This window comes from Eschscholzia californica, unplaced genomic scaffold (assembly GCF_041429995.1).
Source record: "Eschscholzia californica isolate CP2 unplaced genomic scaffold, dmEscCali1.0.p SCAF_1, whole genome shotgun sequence".
Lineage (NCBI taxonomy): Eukaryota > Viridiplantae > Streptophyta > Magnoliopsida > Ranunculales > Papaveraceae > Eschscholzia > Eschscholzia californica.
In genome coordinates this window covers 48,786,334-48,807,740 of record NW_028238198.1, presented here as the reverse complement: position 1 = coordinate 48,807,740, position 21,407 = coordinate 48,786,334, and positions in this window count along the sequence as shown.

Below are 21,407 nucleotides of genomic sequence, written 5' to 3'. Positions count from 1 at the left end.
GGTATTTTCGTCCGATGAGAAGCATGTGATTCGCACGACCACTACTTCACGGTTGTTTGACGGGAAAATGAGCTTTGGGGGTTAACGCCTAAACGAAAATGTTTTTAGGGGTGTCCTCCTAATATTGCTAAATAAATGAGGGTCATTCTCTATAAACCCTTTTTTTTTTTTTTCAGTTTTTCGAAAAAAAATTAAAACTAATTAAAATTTTAAAAAGAATTAAAAGTAATTATATTAAAAACAAATATATATTTTGGTCGTTGGATTTGTTCCAACGACCCGATTTGGCCCCCAAAATAACCATCGAGGTGTCTCCAACGATCATGTTGGGACCTTCAAGCTTCAACCGACCCAACAAATTGGGTTAGTTGAAAAGTTGGGTTGTTGAATCCCTGTGCGACTCGCGTGGAGATGCTGTAAGTTTCCTATTCCCCAGTCGAAAAGTTCTGGCTTTTGTTATGCCGAAAGGGTTGAGAGCGAGGTCATAAGCGAAGCACTATGTTAAAATAACTTGAGAAAATAATTGAATAGATGACATCATCATTAAATAATGAAATACTACAAAGAAAATAAGATATAAGGAGGATAATATCTCAATTAAAGTTGTGAAGAAACAATTAAGTCCGTGTGGGGAACGCGGACAAATAAAGTCCACTTCTCTCTTTTTATTTTGAAGATAATTACACTTCTCTTGGCACTAGCTAGGGGTGACAAAAACTTTTTTTTATTGAAAAGGCATCACGAAAACTTGAAGTATGACCCGAGTGAAAGAAAATAAAATAATGTAAATGGTAAATGTTTTCATCACAGTGTATGTACATAGTTGGTGGGTGACTATTTTAATGCATCCGTACATTTCTCGGGTCTTTATCTCTCAACTAACTCTAATATGCTTTGGAGATCAATTGTCCAATTCGATAATGTACATACAACAAGTCAAACACAACAAAATGGAGACCACTAGATAAGGTATAATTTGTTTTTTCTAAGTCGTCTGAATTTACTCGGCTAGGACTTTAAATTTTTTATTATTGTCTGATCATAATGATACAGGGAGATTTTCAGAAGATTGTTAGTTTTAGTAGAGAATTGTTAGTTTTTAGTAATTTCTTATTTTTTTAGTAGAGAATTGTTAGTTTTGCCAATTTTATATATTTAAAAAACCTTTTAGGTTTTAGATTCTAGTATTTTTTAAGGGTTATTTCCCAAATAGCCCCTAACTTTTGATCAGCTTCCTTCCTAGCTCCTAACTTTATCGAAAATTCTCAGATGATTCCTTTTTTCAGTTACCATTAGAACACCGTTAACCAGTCATCAACTCTCTCTCCTACATCTCATCACCTCTCTCTGCCACCTCATCTTCTCGCCATCACATAGTCTTCTCCGGCAAAGGTCGCCGGCCGGCCAATTTTCCGGTCGACGACCTTCAAATATTAAAAAAAAAAGTTATTTTTTATTTTCTCTCTCCTTTCTCTCTAAATTTTTTATTTTTTTTATTTTCTTTCCTCTCTCTCTCTCTCTAAATTACTTCGGCGAAGGGAAATCCCTTTGTCAGAGTATTTAGGTTAAGAATACCCTAAGTCTATATAAGGGGGGATCAGTTACAACGTCAAAGAGTGGAGAAAGGAAGGGCTTGAAGGAGATGTCCTTCGACCAAGATTGCAATGCGAGCAATTTGTCGGCTAGGACAATTGATGAAGAAGATCATGAAGTCCGGTTGATTTAGGGGTCGTAGAGTTTAAGCTAGAAATCAACTACGATCGTCAAATTACGAAGTAATTCGCGGCTAACTTCGACCGGATCCTACAATGGGTTACACATAAGAGTGTCAATTTGATCAAAGGATATGACTAGTGGGAGTGAGATATAACCATGAGAGTGTCCCATAAACATATCTCATAGGCCTAAAGAGAAATTAGACAAAGATAGTACTAGAGGCTTCCTGGACGCGTCTAGAGCACTCGACCAGACGCGTCTGGGAGTCCTAGGGGTGTCTCGGTATAGTCCGAGACACCCCATCTTGGTCCGGTCTTGCACCAGACGCGTCTGGAGCAAGGACCAGCGTCCTGGCTCGCGTCCAGGACGCGACCAAGCCAAGAAGAGCTCGGACCAGGACATGTCGACCCTATGGGCCGTGCCATGTTCTGGACTTTGTCAGAGCCCTTAATTGGCTTGGGCCGGGACTTGTCTTGAACTTTGTGAAGACTTGTCCCGGACTTTTTCAGACCATAAAAGCGGACCATCAGTCGAGTGGGAGTCTTGTCCAAATTTATACGATTCAACCCAAATTTTGCCAAAATTATTCCGGGTCATCCGAATAGGCCAAAACGAGGTTTTCTTAAAATTGATTTGTGAAATCATTAAGAATCAAACAAATTTTTTCCAAAATTGACCCGGGCTTTCAAAGCCAAAAACGGAGTTTTTCTTAAAGTTGATTTTAGAAATCATAAAATATAAAACCGGAACGCACCGTTAGTCGAATTCTTCGAATTTAGACTTAAGGTCCGTAATGTGACATGGGATATCGACAAAAGTATCTCCCGGGTTATCATGCATATATAATTCTTAGCCTTGATATATTATATGAATGCATGTGATGTGAATGCGGGAAACTAGTATGGCCATAGATTTGTTTCTTTATTCTTGTTTAAAGCACGGATGGGTGCATAATTGTAATTAATTTTAATTTCAAGTTTATACGATCTGCGAATCGTTAGAGTCTTGTAATTAGAGTTTTGGGTCTATGAGTTCATTGAAGAAACTCGAGGATGGAATCCAAAAGCGAGTGGGAGAAATCAATGGAGGTTCAAAGATGGCGATCTAAGACTAACCAAAAGGCGAAACAAGACAAAACCCAAAGGAGATTAGATCTTCTAGGTTAGGGGCCATACTAGGATCCATGTCTGCTTGATTTACTTTCTCGCGCGCATTTACTTACTTATTTACGCTTTATGTCGTGGATGTTAGTTAGGCTAAATAGTTCACTACAACAAACGTCAGACTAGCGTAAAAGTTCCTAAAAGTAATTTTGAGTAAATGCCTATCCAGATTAAGAAACTTGTTGCGCCCTTGTTCGAGGAAGGTGGGTCGGCCTTCGCAAAGTACCTCCTCTACCCTGGGACAATGCGGGTAGGTCTATAGAAGAGGCCTACATGTCTAAATGGTTCTACTCAACGAGATCAGCAAAAGAGTTTTGGATACTCGAGGCAAAAGGATAGATTAGTCATTCACCAATGAAATCTATCAACCAAGAGTCATAAGGGTATGATCAGTGAAGTAGTTCGCTCACCCGGAACGACGGAGTCAAAGGGTAGGGCCATAGTTCGCTTTACTCCGAAGAATTGGGATCTTGGAATCACTTATTCAATCAGGGACGGTTTAATATTGAATAATATGGGAAAACTGATGTTTTTCAAAAACGATAACGGTTTAAAACGTTGCAATTCTTTTATGTAGTTTTAAGATGACACAAGAAAACGAGTTCAACTTTAAATCACACCTAAGGAAGGTGCTAATCAACTTCCTAGAATGGAAGAATGAATCCTAGAATAGTTCTCTTTGAAAGAGTAATGGATGCTAGCACGACCATTAAGACAAACTGAGGAAGATGTTCCTACAGAAGTCATAAATGGAGAGGTACGAGACCTCCAAGGTAATCTGAAAGTCATCCTAATGGAAGACAACAGAATTCATCTATCACCCAATTCAATGTCGATTGAACAAAGATAGATAAGACCTTAGATGAGTCACTCAGATTGTTACGAACAACTGAGCAGAACACACGGGAATATCAAATCTAAGAAAGGTTCTTGAGATTCGATAAAAGGAATCTAAGAAAGTGTTTCTTGAGATTCAAAGGGGGCAAAGGGTCAGTCAAGTGACAAAAACATTTGATCAAAGAAAAGGCAAGCAGTTGTCGAGTAGATGATCAAGAGTATTCCTCATTACTGTAAATATTTCCAAACAATAACTAGACCATTCAAGAGGAAACTACCCTTAGCACCTAGAGGACAAAAGGAATGGAATTGTGAATTCTGATTCCAATATTCTTGTTAACAAAGTTAAAATAAAGTATCGTAAAATTCCTTCATCAGGTATTTTAAGACCGGATGTGCGACTCGGTAAGCTCAAGGGAATCACATAATTGACTAAAAGAAGTAAAGATCCAAGAGGGAGCAGAAGCAGTAATGCTAGGGATGCTGAAAGGGATCGAAGTCCTCTTTTAGACACTGATCTAGCTTAGAACTGAATAATAGTTATTTTGTTCTTCTAGAAACCAGTGGTAAAATTAACTGAAGGTTAACATTGATAATGGATGAAATCAAGAGATTCAAACTCATTAACTTCAGCATTGTCAATTAGGTCTTAAGGACTAATTGACAAAGTCACCCTTTTCAAAAGGCACTATTAGGACTCATAAGGTGTTATGCAGACCTATAAGTTTATTTGCAGAAGCTAACGAGAGAAACTTCAATACGTACTCTGACAACTTCATGAAGTATGAAAACGTACAAATCATAAAGTGTAAGTCGGAATGTTTGAAAGGTTCAAACAAAGTACAAACCGAAGTAAAGAATCACTTTGACAAGAGAGTTTAAGCCATCCGATTAGATTGGAGTGGTGAAAACTTGAGTCAAACACTTGGTAACCATCAAAGGATTCGAGAAAGCGTTTCACAACTCACTCCATGAAACACACCTGTGAAGGAGTTGAAGGAGATGTCCTTCGACCAAGATGGCAATGCGAGCAATTTGTCGGATAGGACAATTGATGTGGAAGATCATCAAGTCCGATTGATTTAGTGGTCGTAGAGTTGTAGCTAGAGACCAACTACGATCGTCGAATTACGAAGTATTCGCGGCTAACTTCGATCGGATCCTACAACGGGTTACACATAAGAGTGTCAAATTGATCTAGGATATGACTAGTGGGAGTGAGATATAATCATGGGAGTGTCCCATAAACATATCTCATAGGCCTAAAAAGGAATTAGGCAAAGATAGTACAAAAAGGCCAAAAATAGGGTTTTTGGGCCTTAGCCGATTCGGGCACTTCTAGGGCTCGGATTGGGCTGATTTTTGGAGGGACGTTTCCTTATGTTATGAAAATTAAATCTACCAATTTTGGCTGGGTTTGGACGTCATCTCCTTAGGGAATTGAGAAAATACCAAGAGTTGCTATTTTCGACTATTTCCCTAAATCTTATTCTAAAGGGTGTTTTAGGAAACCTAAAAGGAGGTGGATTCTTATTAGGGTTCTATATAAACACTCTTAGGGCAGAGAATAAGGTGTGGAATTTCTCTCTAAGCTTTCTTACTCTACCACATCAAGTAGAGAGGAGAAAGTGAGCTAATTCCCATTACTATCAATCTAGTCAAAGAAGAAGGTGTTCTTCTTTCCAACCACCATTGGTGTGCTAGCTATACAACAAGGTGGGAGATCAAATTGATTGCTCGTGTCCCAAGTAGAGGAGCTACACTTGAAGCTCTTGGTCTTCTTCAATCAATTCAACTAGTTCGAGGGAAAAGCGATTAAGGTAATCTACTATCTCCGTTAGTTTAATTACTAGTTTTGCATGTGATCCTGGGGAGACTAGTGTAGACATTAGATGTCTTATTTCCGCTATAAACACTAGTATAAGGGTTTAAATCCCTACAGTGGCGTCAGAGCCTCTTGCAATGAACTAGTTTTTGCTAAAAATCGAACTAGTTCATATTAGATATGATTGATAGTTTGATAAATTAAGTTTATAAAAGTATTTTAAAAGTGTTTTAAAATTATTTAAACTCACAATTTGATATTATTGAATGGGACTCAATGAATTTCAAATTGAGAAACAAATTGATGATTAAAAATCTTTTAAAAGTCTCAATTTGATTGAATTTCAAACTAATCCATGCTTGATTAAATTGATAGTTATGTTTAAAAGGATTTTAAACATAAAATTTGATTAATTTTGAATTGGATTCAAAGATTTTTCAAAATTGATTTCAAAATTGTTCTTTGAAAAATTTCAAAAACCTAGACTTTGATCCAAAATTGGTTTGATTAAGAGTTGTTTTTAAGTTTTGGAAACTTTTGAAAAACAAAATTTTGGAATTTTAGAAGTGTTCTAAAAGAAGTGTTTTGAGTTTTAGGAAACTCTCAAAACAAAATTTGGAAATTTTAAAAGTTTCCACAAGTTTTGTAAAATTTTAGAAGTGTTCTAAAAGATTTCAAAATTTAGAAAGAGTTTTAAAATTGGAAGTTAGCAAATAAGATTTGCACAACAAAAAAAAAAATTTTTTGGAAACTAGGGTTTTAGAAACCCTAGTGTCCGGCCAGGAAGCTTCCTGGCCGGACAGAAGCTGCTGGTCGCGTCCACTGGACGCGTCCAGAGCAGCTGCTGAGACACGTCCAGGAGACGCGTCCAGCAGCTGCAACCAGATTGCCACTGGTCGCGTCTAGGACGCGTCCAGAGCAGCTGGGACGCGTCTAGGACGCGTCCAGAGCAGCTGGGACGCGTCTTGGAGACGCGTCCAGGTCGAGTCTAGGACTCGACCACCAGCTATAATGGAAGCATCTGGACGCGTCTTGGAGACGCGTCCAGAGCAGCTCGGAAGCGTCTAGGACGCAACCAGAAGCTGCACTGGTAGCTTCCTGGACGCGTCTGAGACGCGTCCAGAGCTCTCGACCAGACACGTCTTGGAGACGCGTCTGGGAGGTTCTGGGTGTCTCGGACTAGTCCGAGACACCTAATGCTGGTCCGGTCCAGCACCAGACACGTCTAGGACGCGTCTGGTACATGGACTAGCGTCCTGGCTTCGGCCAGGACGAGACCAGGCCTTGATAGGCCTCGGCCAGGACATGCCGGCCCTATGGGCCGTGCTATGTCCGGACCTTGTCCGAGCCCTTTTTGGGCTTGGGCCGGGACTTGTCTAGGACTTGTCCCGGGCTTTTTCGAGGCTTTTCGGACCACGAATAGGGACCATCATTCGAGTGGGAGTTTTTGCCAAATTTTCTTCCGATTCCAACCAAATAATTCCAAAATCAATCCGGGCCATCCAGAAGGCCAAGACGGATTTCTCTTTAAATTGATTTATGAAATCATTAAGAATCGAACCAATATTTTTTCCGAAATTGACCCGGGCTTTCTCGAAGCCCAAAACGGAGTTTTTCTTAAAGTTGATTTTAGAAATCATAAAAGATAAAATCGGAACGCACCGTTAGTTGAATTCTTCGAATTTAGACTTAAGGTCCGTAATGTGACATGTGATGTCAACAAAAGTATCTCCCAAGATAATCATGCATATATAATTCTTAGCCTTGATATATTATATGATTGCATGTGATGTGAATGCGGGAAACTAGTATGGCCATAGATTTATTTCTTTATTCTTGTTTTAAGCACGGATGGGTGCATGCTTTGTAATTAATTTTAATTTCAAGTTTATACGATCTGCGAATCGTTAGAGTCTTGTAATTAGAGTTTAGGGTCTATAAGTCCATTGAAGAAACTCGAGGATGAAATCCAAAGGCGAGTGGGAGAAATCAATGGAGGTTCAAAGATGGCGATCTAAGATGAACCAAAAGGCGAAACAAGAAGAAAACCAAAGGAGATTAGATCTTCTAGGTTAGAGGCCATACTAGGATCCATGTCTGCTTGATTTACTTTCTCGCGCGCATTTACTTACTTATTTACGCTTTATGTCGTGGATGTTAGTTAGGCTAAATAGTTCACTATAACAAACGCCAGACTAGCGTAAAAGTCCCCAAAACGTAATCTTGAGTAATCGCCTATCCAGATTAAGACACTCGTTGCGCCCTTGTTCGAGGAAGGTGGGTCGGCCTTCGCAGAGTACCTCCTCTACCTTGGGACAATGCGGGTAGGTCTATAGAAGAGGCCTACACGTCTAAATGGTTCTACTCAACGAGATCAACAAGAGAGTCTTGGATACTCGAGGCAAAAGGATAGATTAGTCATTCATTAATGAAATCTATCAACCAAGAGTCATAAGGTATGATCAGTGAAGTAGTTCACTCATCCGGAATGACGGAGTCAAAGGGTAGGGCCTTCGTCCGCTTTACTCCGAAGAACTGGGGTCTTGGAATCACTTATTCAATCGGGGACGATTTTTATTGAATAATGTGGGAAAACTAAGTTTTTCAAAAACGATAACGAGTTTTAAAACTTTGCCATTTCTTTATGTAGTTTAAGATGACACATGAAAACGGTTTCAACTTCAAAATCACACCTAAGGGAGGTGTTGATCCACTTCCTAGAATGGAAGAACGAATCCGAGAATAGTTCTCAGATTCAAAAGGAGAGCTAACTAGAATACCCTATCCCAATGTTGACTCATACCGAAGAAGGTCAAAAGCCATTTGCAAGCAATCTTATAACATTCTCTTTGGAAGAGTAATGAATGCTAGCATAACCATTAAGACAAACTAAGGAAGAAATTCCTACAGAAGTCATAAATGGAGAGGTACGAGACCTCCAAGGCAATCTGAAAGTCATCCTAAGGGAAGACAACAGAATACATCTATCACCCAATTCAATATCGATTGAACAAAGATTGATAAAGACCTTAGATAAGTCACTCAGGTTGTTACGAACAAACTGAGCAGAACATACGGGAATATCCAGTCTAAGAAAGGTTCTTGAGATTTGGTACAAAGAATCTAAGAAAGAACTCTTGAGATTCAAAAGGGCAAAAGGATCAGTCAAGTGAGACAAACATTTGATCAAAGAAAAGCAGTTGCCGAGTACATGATCAAGAGTATTCCTCATTACTGTGAATGTTTCTAAAACAATGGCTAGACCATTTAAAAGGAAACTACCTTTAGCACCTGGAGGACAAAAGGAATGGAATTATGAATTCCGGTTCCGTATCCTTGTTAACAAAGTTAAAAACAAGTATCGTAAAATTCCTTCATCAAGTATTTAAGACCAGATGAGCGGCTCAGTGGGAGCTTAAGGGAATTACATACTTGACTAAAAGAAGTAAAGATCCAAGAGGGAGCAGAAGCAGTAATGCTAGGGATGCTGAAAGGGATCAAAGTCTTCTTTTAGACACTGATCTAGCTTAGAACTTAATAGTGATTATTTAGTTCTTCTAGAAACATATGATGTTTTAAACCAGTGGTAAAATTAACTGAAGGTTAACATTGATAATGGCTAAAATCAAGAGATTCAAACTCATTAAACTTCAGCATTGTCAATTAGGTCTTAAGGACTGAATTGACAAAGTCACCCTTTTCAAAAGGCATAGAGACTGGTAATCTATTAGGACTCATACAGTGTTATGGAGACCTATAAGTTTACTTGCAGAAGCTAACGAGAGAAACTTCAAATACGTACTCTGACAACTTCATGAAGTATGGAAACGTACAAATCATAAAGTATAAGTCGGAATGTTTGAAAGGTTCAAACAAAGTTCAAACCGAAGTAAAAGAATCATTTTGACAAGAGAGTTTAAGTCATCCAATTAGATTGGAGTGATAAAAACTTGAGTCAAATACTAAATAACCATCAAAGGAGTTGAGAAAACGTTTCCCAACTCGCTCCATGGAACACATCTGAGGGATGGTGGATTCAGTGGGAGTAATCGAACATTGCTATGCATAATTCGATCAAAGATGGGTTTAAGCCAGTCTTCCGAATATTTTGGGACATATTCTATAAACGATTGTTTTCACACTTACCAAAGTCCGTCTAACAGCTAAGCTTGTAAAAGCATTACAAAATTAGCTAAAGTCTGACGCAATTTCTTTAGAAGAAATTTGGGCTTTTTCCACAAGCAATCAAGAGAACAAAGTGTTTGTTGCTCATGATAGTATTCTCCTAATAATTAGCACACCTAGTAGTCTGGGAGAAAAAACACTAATTATTACAAGAATAAGTGGGAGAAAAGTACAAGTCGATTTAATTCGATCATGAGAAAAATCATGGAGGGTCATGAAGAACAATCATGAAACTTGTACAAGATGATTAAATTCGACCAAGAGCAACAAACTACGACTCCTTGGAAAAGGAAAGATTAAAGATATGATCTTGTAAACCCACCGCACAAATGCGAATGTCATTCGCAGGAGAACTCTCAAAGCGAGTGAAAGTGTCTCTAAAGGTATATCTCAAAGTAGTTGAGATAAACTCCAAGTTGTTGTTCAAAAGCCCTGAAAGGTCAAAATAAAATCTCAAAGACACAGAAAATAAAGGTTATTTCTGAAGAGATAAAAGACCTGCGCAGAAACGGAAACTGACTCTAGATTTTGGCTAGAAGCCAAAATCATCGTGGAATCCATATCTCGTCAAGACATGAAGCTTGATAATTTAAGTCAACAGAAGACCTAAATTGGTTTTCCAAAATAGAAAACTGAGAAGGATGGAAACATTCATGTTTCCCGAAACGAGACAAGAAGAATAAAGATTCTTCCAATCAAGTTATGTCCACAAGCATGCTTCAGAAATCTATCGACGGATTAAAAGCACGCAAGAGTTAGAATCTTCGATTCAAAAGGCAATCAAAGAAGTTTGATTCCTGAGGAATGAAGAAAATCTTGAATCACGAAATTTCAAGAAGGTAAGTGGGAGTAAACAAACCTTCCGGGTCCGTATGCAGAGTACATACAAAAGATTGAGTACGACATAAGGTGTTGTATAACAGTAACGAACTGACTCATTAAAGGACCACACACAAAAGGATAAAATGCCATTTTGGGCATCTGAAGATCTATAAGCATAGATCAAAAGGATGATAGGATTAGAGAGACTCAGTACGCTGAGATGCTTGAGATCCGAAACAGAAAATCTAAGACTCGGAAAGTCTAAAAGATTTTGACCCAAAAACTCATGACAGAGGGCGTTGCAAAACTCGGAGTCTGAAAAGACACCGATGAGCTAGCATGCATGAGAGAGACATTTATGTTCGAAAACATAAAGTCAATCATGTTGGACATGATTAGCATTTAAACATCCGAATTCGGATTGGAAAACCGAAACACTACTTAGTACATCCTAGAAGGCTAAAGGATGAAGTAGTACAAAAATTGAACATGTCATCGTAGCAAACTTTCAGACATGGAAGGAAAGTAGGCTAAAAGTGTTTAAGCCGGAAACTGTTGCAAATACTACACAAAGAATTAAAAGCCTTAACTCTAGTAAAAGTTACTAGATATTATCAAGGTTGAAGTTAGCAATCTTCAAATTAATTGATAATAAGCAAAGTTTAAAACCGACTACCACGGTAGTCAAACTAAACTGTCACCTAAGACATAGTATGAGATTCATACACAGTCTAAGGCATGGGGTATAATTTTAAACCTCGACAAGTAAAATTGAGTGGGTAAAAGGAGTTTTACGGAAGAGGCTCAGATTTACAACTCTCGTTATCAGAAATAATAAGAGTTATTTCACCAGTCGTCTAAATTTGGTTTAGTATTTAAACGACAGTCCATCGATAATAAAACGTTCCGAATAGGTTTGTCAGATACGTGATCTGATGAATGAAACCCTATTAAGTGAACTTGGAATATTTATTATCAAAAACCCTGGTCCAGGTCATTGCATGGACAACAATGACTCACGAAGACTAGCACGGGAGTCGATGGGATAGCGCAGTTTCATGGGCTATAGGAATAGTATATTCTATTCGACTACGTGGGTGTGTAAAAGGTTTATACACTGGATAACCCTCAAATGAGAAGTACATCACTCGTGATGAACGTCAATACTTCTCATAAAGAAAATTGGAGAGATTCCTCAAAATATGAGTGCTCCACTCATCTTATGTAAGGAATGCCCGACTTTGGTTCCGTTAAACGCCGCGCCGTAAAAGGAGGTTATAAAGACGGATACTGGGAAGGACAGGATAGACATGAAGTTAAGTGGGAGCGCAAGAATGGATTGTGTCACCCTAATCACATTAGGTACAAAGTGTCTCAAGGCCACTTGGTGAGTAGCAACTGAAAATGCGTGGCCGCGCTCAAACGGATTAAAAGTTAATCGTTTGTCTTTTACAGTTGTACTCGGATATCAAGAAAGTCTGAATGACGTGACGTATCAGATGGGATACTAAATTGACACGGGAATCGAGGCATTGCACTTGTTCTAAGTCCAAGTGGGAGTCTGAAGGAGTTGAAGGAGATGTCCTTCGACCAAGATGGCAATGCGAGCAATTTGTCGGATAGGACAATTGATGTGGAAGATCATCAAGTCCGATTGATTTAGGGATCGTAGAGTTGTAGCTAGAGACCAACTACGATCGTCGAATTACGAAGTAATTCGCGGCTAACTTCGATCGGATCCTACAACGGGTTACACATAAGAGTGTGAAATTGATCTAGGATATGACTAGTGGGAGTGAGATATAATCATGGGAGTGTCCCATAAACATATCTCATAGGCCTAAAAAGGAATTAGGCAAAGATAGCACAAAAAGGCCAAAAACAGGGTTTTTGGGCCTTAGCCGATTCGGGCACTTCTAGGACTCGGATTGGGCTGATTTTTGGAGGGACGTTTCCTTATGTTATGAACATTAAATCTGCCAATTTTGGCTGGGTTTGGACGTCATCTCCTTAGGGAATTGAGAAAATACCAAGAGTTGCTATTTTCGACTATTTCCCTAAATCTTATTCTAAAGGGTGTTTTAGGAAACCTAAAAGGAGGTGGATTCTTATTAGGGTTCTATATAAACACTCTTAGGGCAGAGAATAAGGTGTGGAATTTCTCTCTAAGCTTTCTTACTCTACCACATCAAGTAGAGAGGAGAAAGTGAGCTAATTCCCATTACTATCAATCTAGTCAAAGAAGAAGGTGTTCTTCTTTCCAACCACCATTGGTGTGCTAGCTATACAACAAGGTGGGAGATCAAATTGATTGCTCGTGTCCCAAGTAGAGGAGCTACACTTGAAGCTCTTGGTCTTCTTCAATCAATTCAACTAGTTCGAGGGAAAAGCGATTAAGGTAATCTACTATCTCCGTTAGTTTAATTACTAGTTTTGCATGTGATCCTGGGGATACTAGTGTAGACATTAGATGTCTTATTTCCGCTATAAACACTAGTATAAGGGTTTAAATCCCTACAACCTGAGGGATGGTGGATTCAGTGGAAGTAATCGAACACTGCTATGCATGATTCGATCAATGATGGGTTTAAGTCAAGTCTTCCGAATATTTTGGGATATATTCTAGAAACGATTGTTTTCACACTTAACCTACACCGTTTAAAGCTAAGCTTGTGTAAAAGTGTTTTATGAGGATACAAAAATTAGCTAAAGTCTGACGCAATTTCTTTAGAAGAAATTTGGGCTTCTTCCACAAACGATCAAGAGAACAAAGTGTTTGTTGCTCATGATAATATTCTTATAGTAATTAGCATAACCAGTGTTCTGGGAGAAAAGTACTAATTATTACAAGAATTAGTGGGAGAAAAGTACAAGTCGAATTAATTCGATCACGAGAAAAATCATGAAGAGTCATGAAGAACAATCATGAAAATTGTACAGGCCGATTAAGTTCGACCAAGAGCAACAAAACTGTTGCAAGACAGTAAATCGCGGTTCCTTGGAAAAGGAAAAGGTAAAGATATGATCTTAAAACCTACCGCACAAAAGCAAATGTCATTCGCAGGAGAACTCTCAAGCGACTGAGAGTACTCCAAATTGTTGTTCAAAAGCCCTAAAGGTCAAGAGTAAATCTCAAAGATTCAGAAGATAAAGGTTATTTCTGAAGAGATAAAAGACCTGCGCAGAGACGAAAACTGACTCTAGATTTTTGGCTAGAAGTCAAGATCATCATGGAATCCATATCTCGTCAAGACATGTAGCTTGATAATTTAAGTCAACGGAAGACCTAAATTAGTTTTCCAGAGTAGAAAACTGAGAAGGATGGAAAGATTCGAGTTTCCCGAAACTAGATAAGAGGAATGAAATTCTTCCAGTCCAGTTATGTCCATACGCATGCTTCAGGAATCCATCGACGGATCATATCAAGCAAGAGTAGGAATCTTCGATTCACAAAGGTAATCAAAGTAGTTTTGATTCCTGAGGAGTGAAGAAATTCTTGAATCACGAAATTTCAAGAAGGTAAGTGGGAGTAACAAACCTTCCGGATCCGTATGCAGAGTACATACAAAAGATTGAGTGCAACATAAGATGTTGTATAACAGTAACGAACTGACTCAATAAAAGGGTCACACACAAGGATAAAATGCCATTTTAGGCATCTAAGATCTATAAGCAAATAGATGATAGGATTAGAAAGACTCAGTACGCTGAGACGCTTGAGATCCAAACCGAAAATCTGAGACTCGGAAAGTCTAAAAGAATTTCGACGCAAAAACTCAAGAGCGTGGCAAGACTCGGAGTCTAAAAGACACCGATGAGCAAGCAAGCATGAGAGAGACATTTCTGTTCGAAAACATAAAGTCAATCATATTGGACATGATTAGCAATTAAATATCCAAATTCAGATTGAAAACCGAAACACTACTTAGAAGCATCCTAGAAGGCTAAAAGATGAAGTAGTACAAAAATTGAACATGTCATCGTTGCAAACTTCCAGACATGGAAGGAAAGTAGGCTAAAAGCGTTTAAGCCGGGAACTGTTGTAAATACTACTTAAAGAATTAAAAGCCTTAACTCTAGTAAAAGTTATTAGAAATTATCAAGGTTGAAGATAGCAGTCTTCAAATTAATTGATAATTAGCAAAGTTTAAACGAACTACATCCGTAGTCAAACTAAACTGTCACCTAAGACAAAGTATGAGAGTCATACATGACTACACGAGTCTAAGGCATAAGGTATAAATTTAAACCTTGACAAGTAAAATTGAGTGGGTAAAAGGAGTTTTACGGAAGAGGCTCAAATTTACAAACTCTCGTTATCGGAAATAAGTTGATTATTTCACAGTCGTCTAAATTTGGTTTAGTATTTAAACGACAGTCCACAGATAATAAAACATTCCGAATAGGTTTGTCAGATACGTGATCTGATGAATGAAACCCTACTAAGTGAACTTGGAATATTTATTACCATCTTCCTAGTCTAGGTCGTTACATGGACAACAACGACTAATGAAGACTAGCACGTAAGGTCGATGGATAGCGCAGTTTCATGGGCTATAGGAATAGTGTATTCTATTCGACTATGTGGGTGTGTAAAAGTTTTATACACTAGATAACCCTCAAATGAGAAGTACATCACTCGTGACGAACGTAGTACTTCTCATAAAGACAAGATTGGAGAGATTCCTCAAAACATGAGTGCTCCTCTCATCTTATGTAAAGAATGTCCAACTTTGGTTCCGTTAAACGTCGCGCCGTAAAAGGAGGTTATAAAGGCGGATACTGGGAAAGACAGGATAGACATGAAGTTAAGTGGGCGTGCAAGAATGGATTGTGTCATCCTAATCACATTAGTAACAAAGTGTCTCAAGGCCACTCGATGAGTAGCAACTGAAAAATGCGTGGCCACGCTCAAACGGATTAGGAGTTAATCGTTTGTCTTTTACAGTTGTACTCGGATATCAAGAAAGTCTGAATGACGTGACGTATCAGACTGGATACTAAATTGACACGGGAATCGAGCATTGCATTTGTTTTAAGTCCAAGGGAGAGTCTGAACGAGATGTCCATCGACCAAGATTGCAATGCGAGCAATTTGTCGGCTAGGACAATTGATGAAGAAGATCATCAAGTCCGGTTAATTTAGGGGTCGTAGAGTTTAAGCTAGAAACCAACTACGATCGTCGAATTACGAAGTAATTCGCGGCTAACTTCGACCGGATCCTACAACGGGTTACACATAAGAGTGTCAATTTGATCAAAGGACATTGTAGGGGAATAACCTAGTGTATCTCATACACCTAATTGACTAGTGTTGGTAGCGGAATCTCAAACATCATATGTTTAACACTATTTCCAGGATCTATACATGAACATACCAATGAACTAGATTGGAAAGATGATTACCTCTTAATCGCTTTCCCACGAACTAAATTCCGATCAGTATTCGGAAGATAAGAGCTCCAAGTGTAGCTCTTCTACTCGAGACACCGAATAATGACTGGAACTCCCTCCTTTCAGTCAGCTAGGACCTTCTTGAAGGTTGAGATGAAGAACTCCTTCTTCTTGACTAGATACTTGAGAAAACTCCTTTTCTCTCTCTCTCTCTGAGATCTATATTCTGAAACTCTTTCAGTTAACCCTCAGACTCTTGAGAATTCAATCTCTGAATTGCCTATCTCTTTAGGTTGTATAATTAGGTATATATAGAAATCCCTAGAAGAGGTATTAGACTCAGACTAGGATTCCATAAACCTAATTATTAGGCAACACCCAAACTACCCTCCATTGGGTCTCTTTAAGTGGCCGGCCAACATAGCCCTTTATGGGCTTCCTTGGCCGGCCCACTTAGGGCCTAGCCGGCCATCACATGGCCGGCCCTATTGCCTGGCCCGGCCATCACATGGCCGGCCTTCCTAAAGCCATTCCGGGCCTCCCTTTTGGGCCCGGACATGTTTATCTCTTCGGACTTCTCCGAATCTTTCAGGACTTACCAATAACGGATCCAATCCACTTATTTGCCATTATCCATCTAGTCAATTCTCTCCGTTCAAATCATTACTCTGTTGTGTAACCCTTGTAGGATCCGGTCTATGTTAGCCGCGAATCAACTCTTGATTCGACGATCGTAGTTGGCTTCTAGCTAAGCATTACGACCCCTAATTGGACCGGACTAATGATCTTCCGAATAAGCTCATTAAGATCCTAATAGCCAAATTGCACGCATTGCATCCTTGGTCGAAGGACACTCCTTCGGAAGGATACCATTCCTTCAGACTTTAGGCATTATATCCTTCAGTCTCCCACATGTACTTAGAACAAGTGCAATGCTCGATTCCCATGTTTTTTCGTATCTCATCTGATATGTCATATTTATCAGACTCTCTTGATCCTGAGAACAACTTCCAATCCAAACGATTAACTCTTAATCCGTTTGAGCACGGCCATCCATTTTTCAGTTGTTTCTCATCAAGTGGCCTGGAGATACTTTATCCTGATTTTACTCAGGAAAACATAATCCATTCTTGTACTCCCACTCAATTTCATGTCTATCCTGTCTCCCCCAGTATGCCGCTTTTATAACCACTTTTTACGGATGGCGTTTGACAGTACCAAAGTTCGACATTCCTTCCATAAACTGAGTAAGTACTCATGTTTTGAGGAATCTCTCCAATTTGCTTAAATGAGAGTTATGACATCTTATAACTTCAACTCTTGAAGTACTCTCATTCGGCGGGTTTCCAGTGTATCAACTATACACCCATGAAGTTGACCTTTGAATACTCCTATTCCCATAGCCCAAGAAACAGCGCTATCTTGTCAATCACTCATGCTAGTCTTCCTAAGTCATTATTGTCCAACTAATGACCTGGACTAGGGATAGTAGGATGATGTGCTTCCATGTTCACTTAGTAGGGTTTCTTTCATTAGATCACGTATCTAATAAACCTACCTGGAACACTCCATCCTTTTGGACTGTCGTCTAAATTCTAAACCACAATGTAGATGACGAAATAAACCCGGTTTATTTCGGATAACAAGAGTCTGTAAAATTTGAGCACCCGCGTGAACTCCTTCACGTTCTCAATTTTACAAGTCTTCTTAGAATTCTCCTCCTGGATCCTAATTCCTTAGACCCGAGCATCTCATGATCGTTCTAAGGTGACAGTTTAGTTTCCTTTTCACTTTGCTTTGTTATTATCTTGCTTTCGAACTCTTCGTAAGCTGTTATGATAATATCAGTTTTTCTCCCACTGAAATTAGTACTTCCCAAGTTCTAATTTTACTTTCTTAGCTAGTAGAGTTAAGTAACGACTCCCAGCATGGAAAACTCTTTCCCATCTGTTAGCCCTTCCTAAAAGATTCCTATCTTTATTTTCGGAAGATTACTTTTATGACTTTCTTCAATCTTCTGACTTGTATGGGCGACGACATCTTTTCGTACTCCAAGTATTTTTAGATGTTCGGGTAAACAACAATCATCTCATGATCGTTCTTATGTTTTCTAACATAAGTGTCTCTCCCGTGTTTATCGCGGGAGTTGGGTAGAATTTCTCTCCAAGAGATCTTCTTATTCAGACTTCTTCAAAACTCCTTTTGAACGAGTCTTTATCATCCTCTGGTCTATCTCCATAGACTTTTGATGCCCATGGTTAATTCACCCTCGTCTTCTTGTCCTTTCTTGTATGTCTCCTACATACAGGACCTGAAACAACTCTTGTTTCACTCCCACTTACCTTCTTGTCTCACAAGATTTAACCATTCTTACTCTTATCTCTTTGGATTTCCGATCCAATTTCAGAGTGGTTTCTGCTATAGTTCTTTTGAATCTTCTAAAGATTCCTTGGGGTTTTGAGCAACCTTCTTAACTCCTTAAGAAGTTTCCAGGCGATCGTCCCTTGAACTATTCAAGTCGACATCCCTTGTTACGTAAGCCGAGTAACTCTTACTCTCTTTCGTTTTAAGCCGAGTAACTCTTACTCTCTTTTGTTTTAAGGCAAGTAACTCCTTACTTCCTCTTGGCAAGTAACTCCTTACTTCCTCTTGTTGCTCTTTATCGAATCCCATTCGATTTTTCCTCCCACTTGTCTTCTTAGAAGGACCCTCCTTTTAATGAAGACACCATCGAGAGCAACAATCTCATTGTGTTCCGATGATTGGCGAGAAAACCCCGTTCTTCTTCTTGAAGAACTTATGTCTAACACGCTTTAGACATTAGAATAATTGACAATTTTAGAACTCCTTCTAAAATAATATCCATATCCAAATGGACTCAATTATTCACTATAACTTTTTAGGTTTTTAGTGGTTTGGCAGATACGTATTAGACTTTGTGTTTTGGAAGACCGATGACTATCGAACTTATGATCTCATCATATTCTTTAGTCACCCAGATCCGCTTCTCGATTTAGGATTTGTTTCCAAAACTTCTCTACAATCAAGTCTTATGTCCATTCTAATCACACTAATCGCAGACTTTCATGTCTAACATTATTTTCTACGATTAACTGAACTCTTGTATTCTTACAAGATTTAGAATGACTAAGTCGGATCGTCTGTTAAAATTATTTAAAAGTTAGATAGGCTCTTTTAAGAACATCATAAAATATCTCATATTTTATTCACTCCCATAATCTCATTACAGAGTCATTGTTCTAAAAAGAAAAAGAAATACTAAAACTACTTTAAAGTATTGCCCATCGAGTCTATGATCCTTCTTGAGCTTTTCCAGCAACTCTTGCCTTCTCAGCTTTCGATAGGTTCATCTCCTCTTCAATAAATACTTAGCTCCCTCTTGCTCCTGTCATTCATAATGATAAGAGTCTTTTAGGTATCACATACCTCGAGGAATGTGTATTTAATTGAATAACTTTTAATAATTTTTACCTTGACCGGAACTCCCAGCTCCGTCGTTTAGATCTTCCAAGAATTGCGGGCAATCTCTTAATCGAATATGAGATGTGCTACTGCACACAAGACATCTCTTGTTAGGAAGGATAGTTCTGGGTCTTGGTGCTTTCCTGCCCATTCTCTTGCCAGACGGCTTCCTTCTCCTAACGTCTTCCATTCCCGTATTTACAGTCTCCTGAACTCCTAGAATCTCTTCTAGAGTTCCAGGGGTGCTGAATCTACTTTCAGCAACTTCCAGAATCGCCAGTAGACTTTCGAAGGATACCCGTCCAAACTTATCTTCAAAGTTTGCTACTACATCCTGAAACCTTTCATCCAATGAATTCAGGATGATGTCAACTGCCATTACGACTGGCATAGGAGACCCCATCCATTCCATGTCTTTGAAGTGATCAATCATCTCCAAAACATGATAACGGACGGGTTTCCCTTTCTCCAGTCGCATTCCCAGTGTCACCATTGTGATTCTAAATCTTTCTATTCGACATTGTGTTCCAAACACTTCTCTTAGCCGTCGAATAATGGTGTATGCCTCCATTTCAATGAACATATCTATATATTTTCTTTCCATGGCCATTAGCATTAAACCGGTTACTGACGCTGACTTCCTTCGAATATCGTCTACTTGCTTACGTTCTTCATCAGAAGAAGTTTCTGAAAGCACGGGGATTGGAATGTCCAATATTTCTGCGCTTTCTCCTAGAACCTTTCTCAGGTTCCTCTCCCATTGAACGAAGTTGGTATCGTTCAATTTCTCAAGTATAGTGTAGAGGTTGAAGATGTTTGTTGTCATAATTAAACTACATGTAAGAAACGCGAAAGTGATTAAACTTGTTATCCTGGCAATTCTCTTAATTTGCCTATATTATTCTACTTTTGTTGTCCCCTTAGAATAATATAATTCCAAGATCCCATTCCTTCGAAATTAAGCGTACTTTGGCACTGCCCTTAATTCGTCGTCCTGGGTGAGTAACCTCTTACTGATCATATCTCATATGACTCTTGGTTAACGATTTAAACATTAAATCGTCCTTTAGCCTCGAAGTCCAAAACCCTTTTGCTGACTCGTTTGAGAATAACCATTTAGACATGTAGACCTCTTCATAGATCTACCCGTATTGTCCCGAGGTAAAAGATGGCACCCTGCTTTGGCATGACCCACCATCGATGAACAAGGGCTCAACAGGTGTCTTAATCTGGGTAGGCTTTACTCAAAATTCTTTTTGGGACTTATTACGTAATTTATCAAGTTGCGTTACTGTGAACTCTTGCATAACCATTCATAATTTATTACGTAAAAGTTTATGTGGGTTTGCGTAATGATTTGTTAAATCTTAGTATTACCCCTTAAAAGATCCCATCTTTTAAGTTTATTTCTTGTTCGCCTATGGTTCGATTGGATCCATATCCAAGAACCTCTATTGACTACTCCCACTTGAACCATGATCTCATCATTCAGTTCGTCAATAGATTCTAAGACCCTATACTCTAAGTATTATTCGGGCACAACTCCTTGCGCTTAGAACAAGAAACGATAATCCTATCTAAAGGTATACTATTCTACGCAATCACATACATCCATACATACAAAAATATGACAATCATAATAAATAAAGTATGTATACTAGATTCGTTTCTAGGTTTTGCTATCGTATAGCTATTCGTGGGAATTTGTGACATCTCTATGTCTAATGTTTCTAAAGTTTCGTATTCTCAATACTCAAACTAGAAGCACATTATGTTTCTTCCTTAATTGTTTCCAAAATCAATATAAGGAAAAACTCCATTCGGGTTCTCCTCTAACCCGGGTCTATTTCGGAAAAAAAAAAATTATGCTCGGAACCGGGAGAAAAGTCTGAAAAACTCCCTTTCAGATCATGGCCCAAAAGGCCCTTGAGTCTCACTCAAAAAGATCTGAGTCAACCCTGGTCAAAGTCCCTTGACTGGTC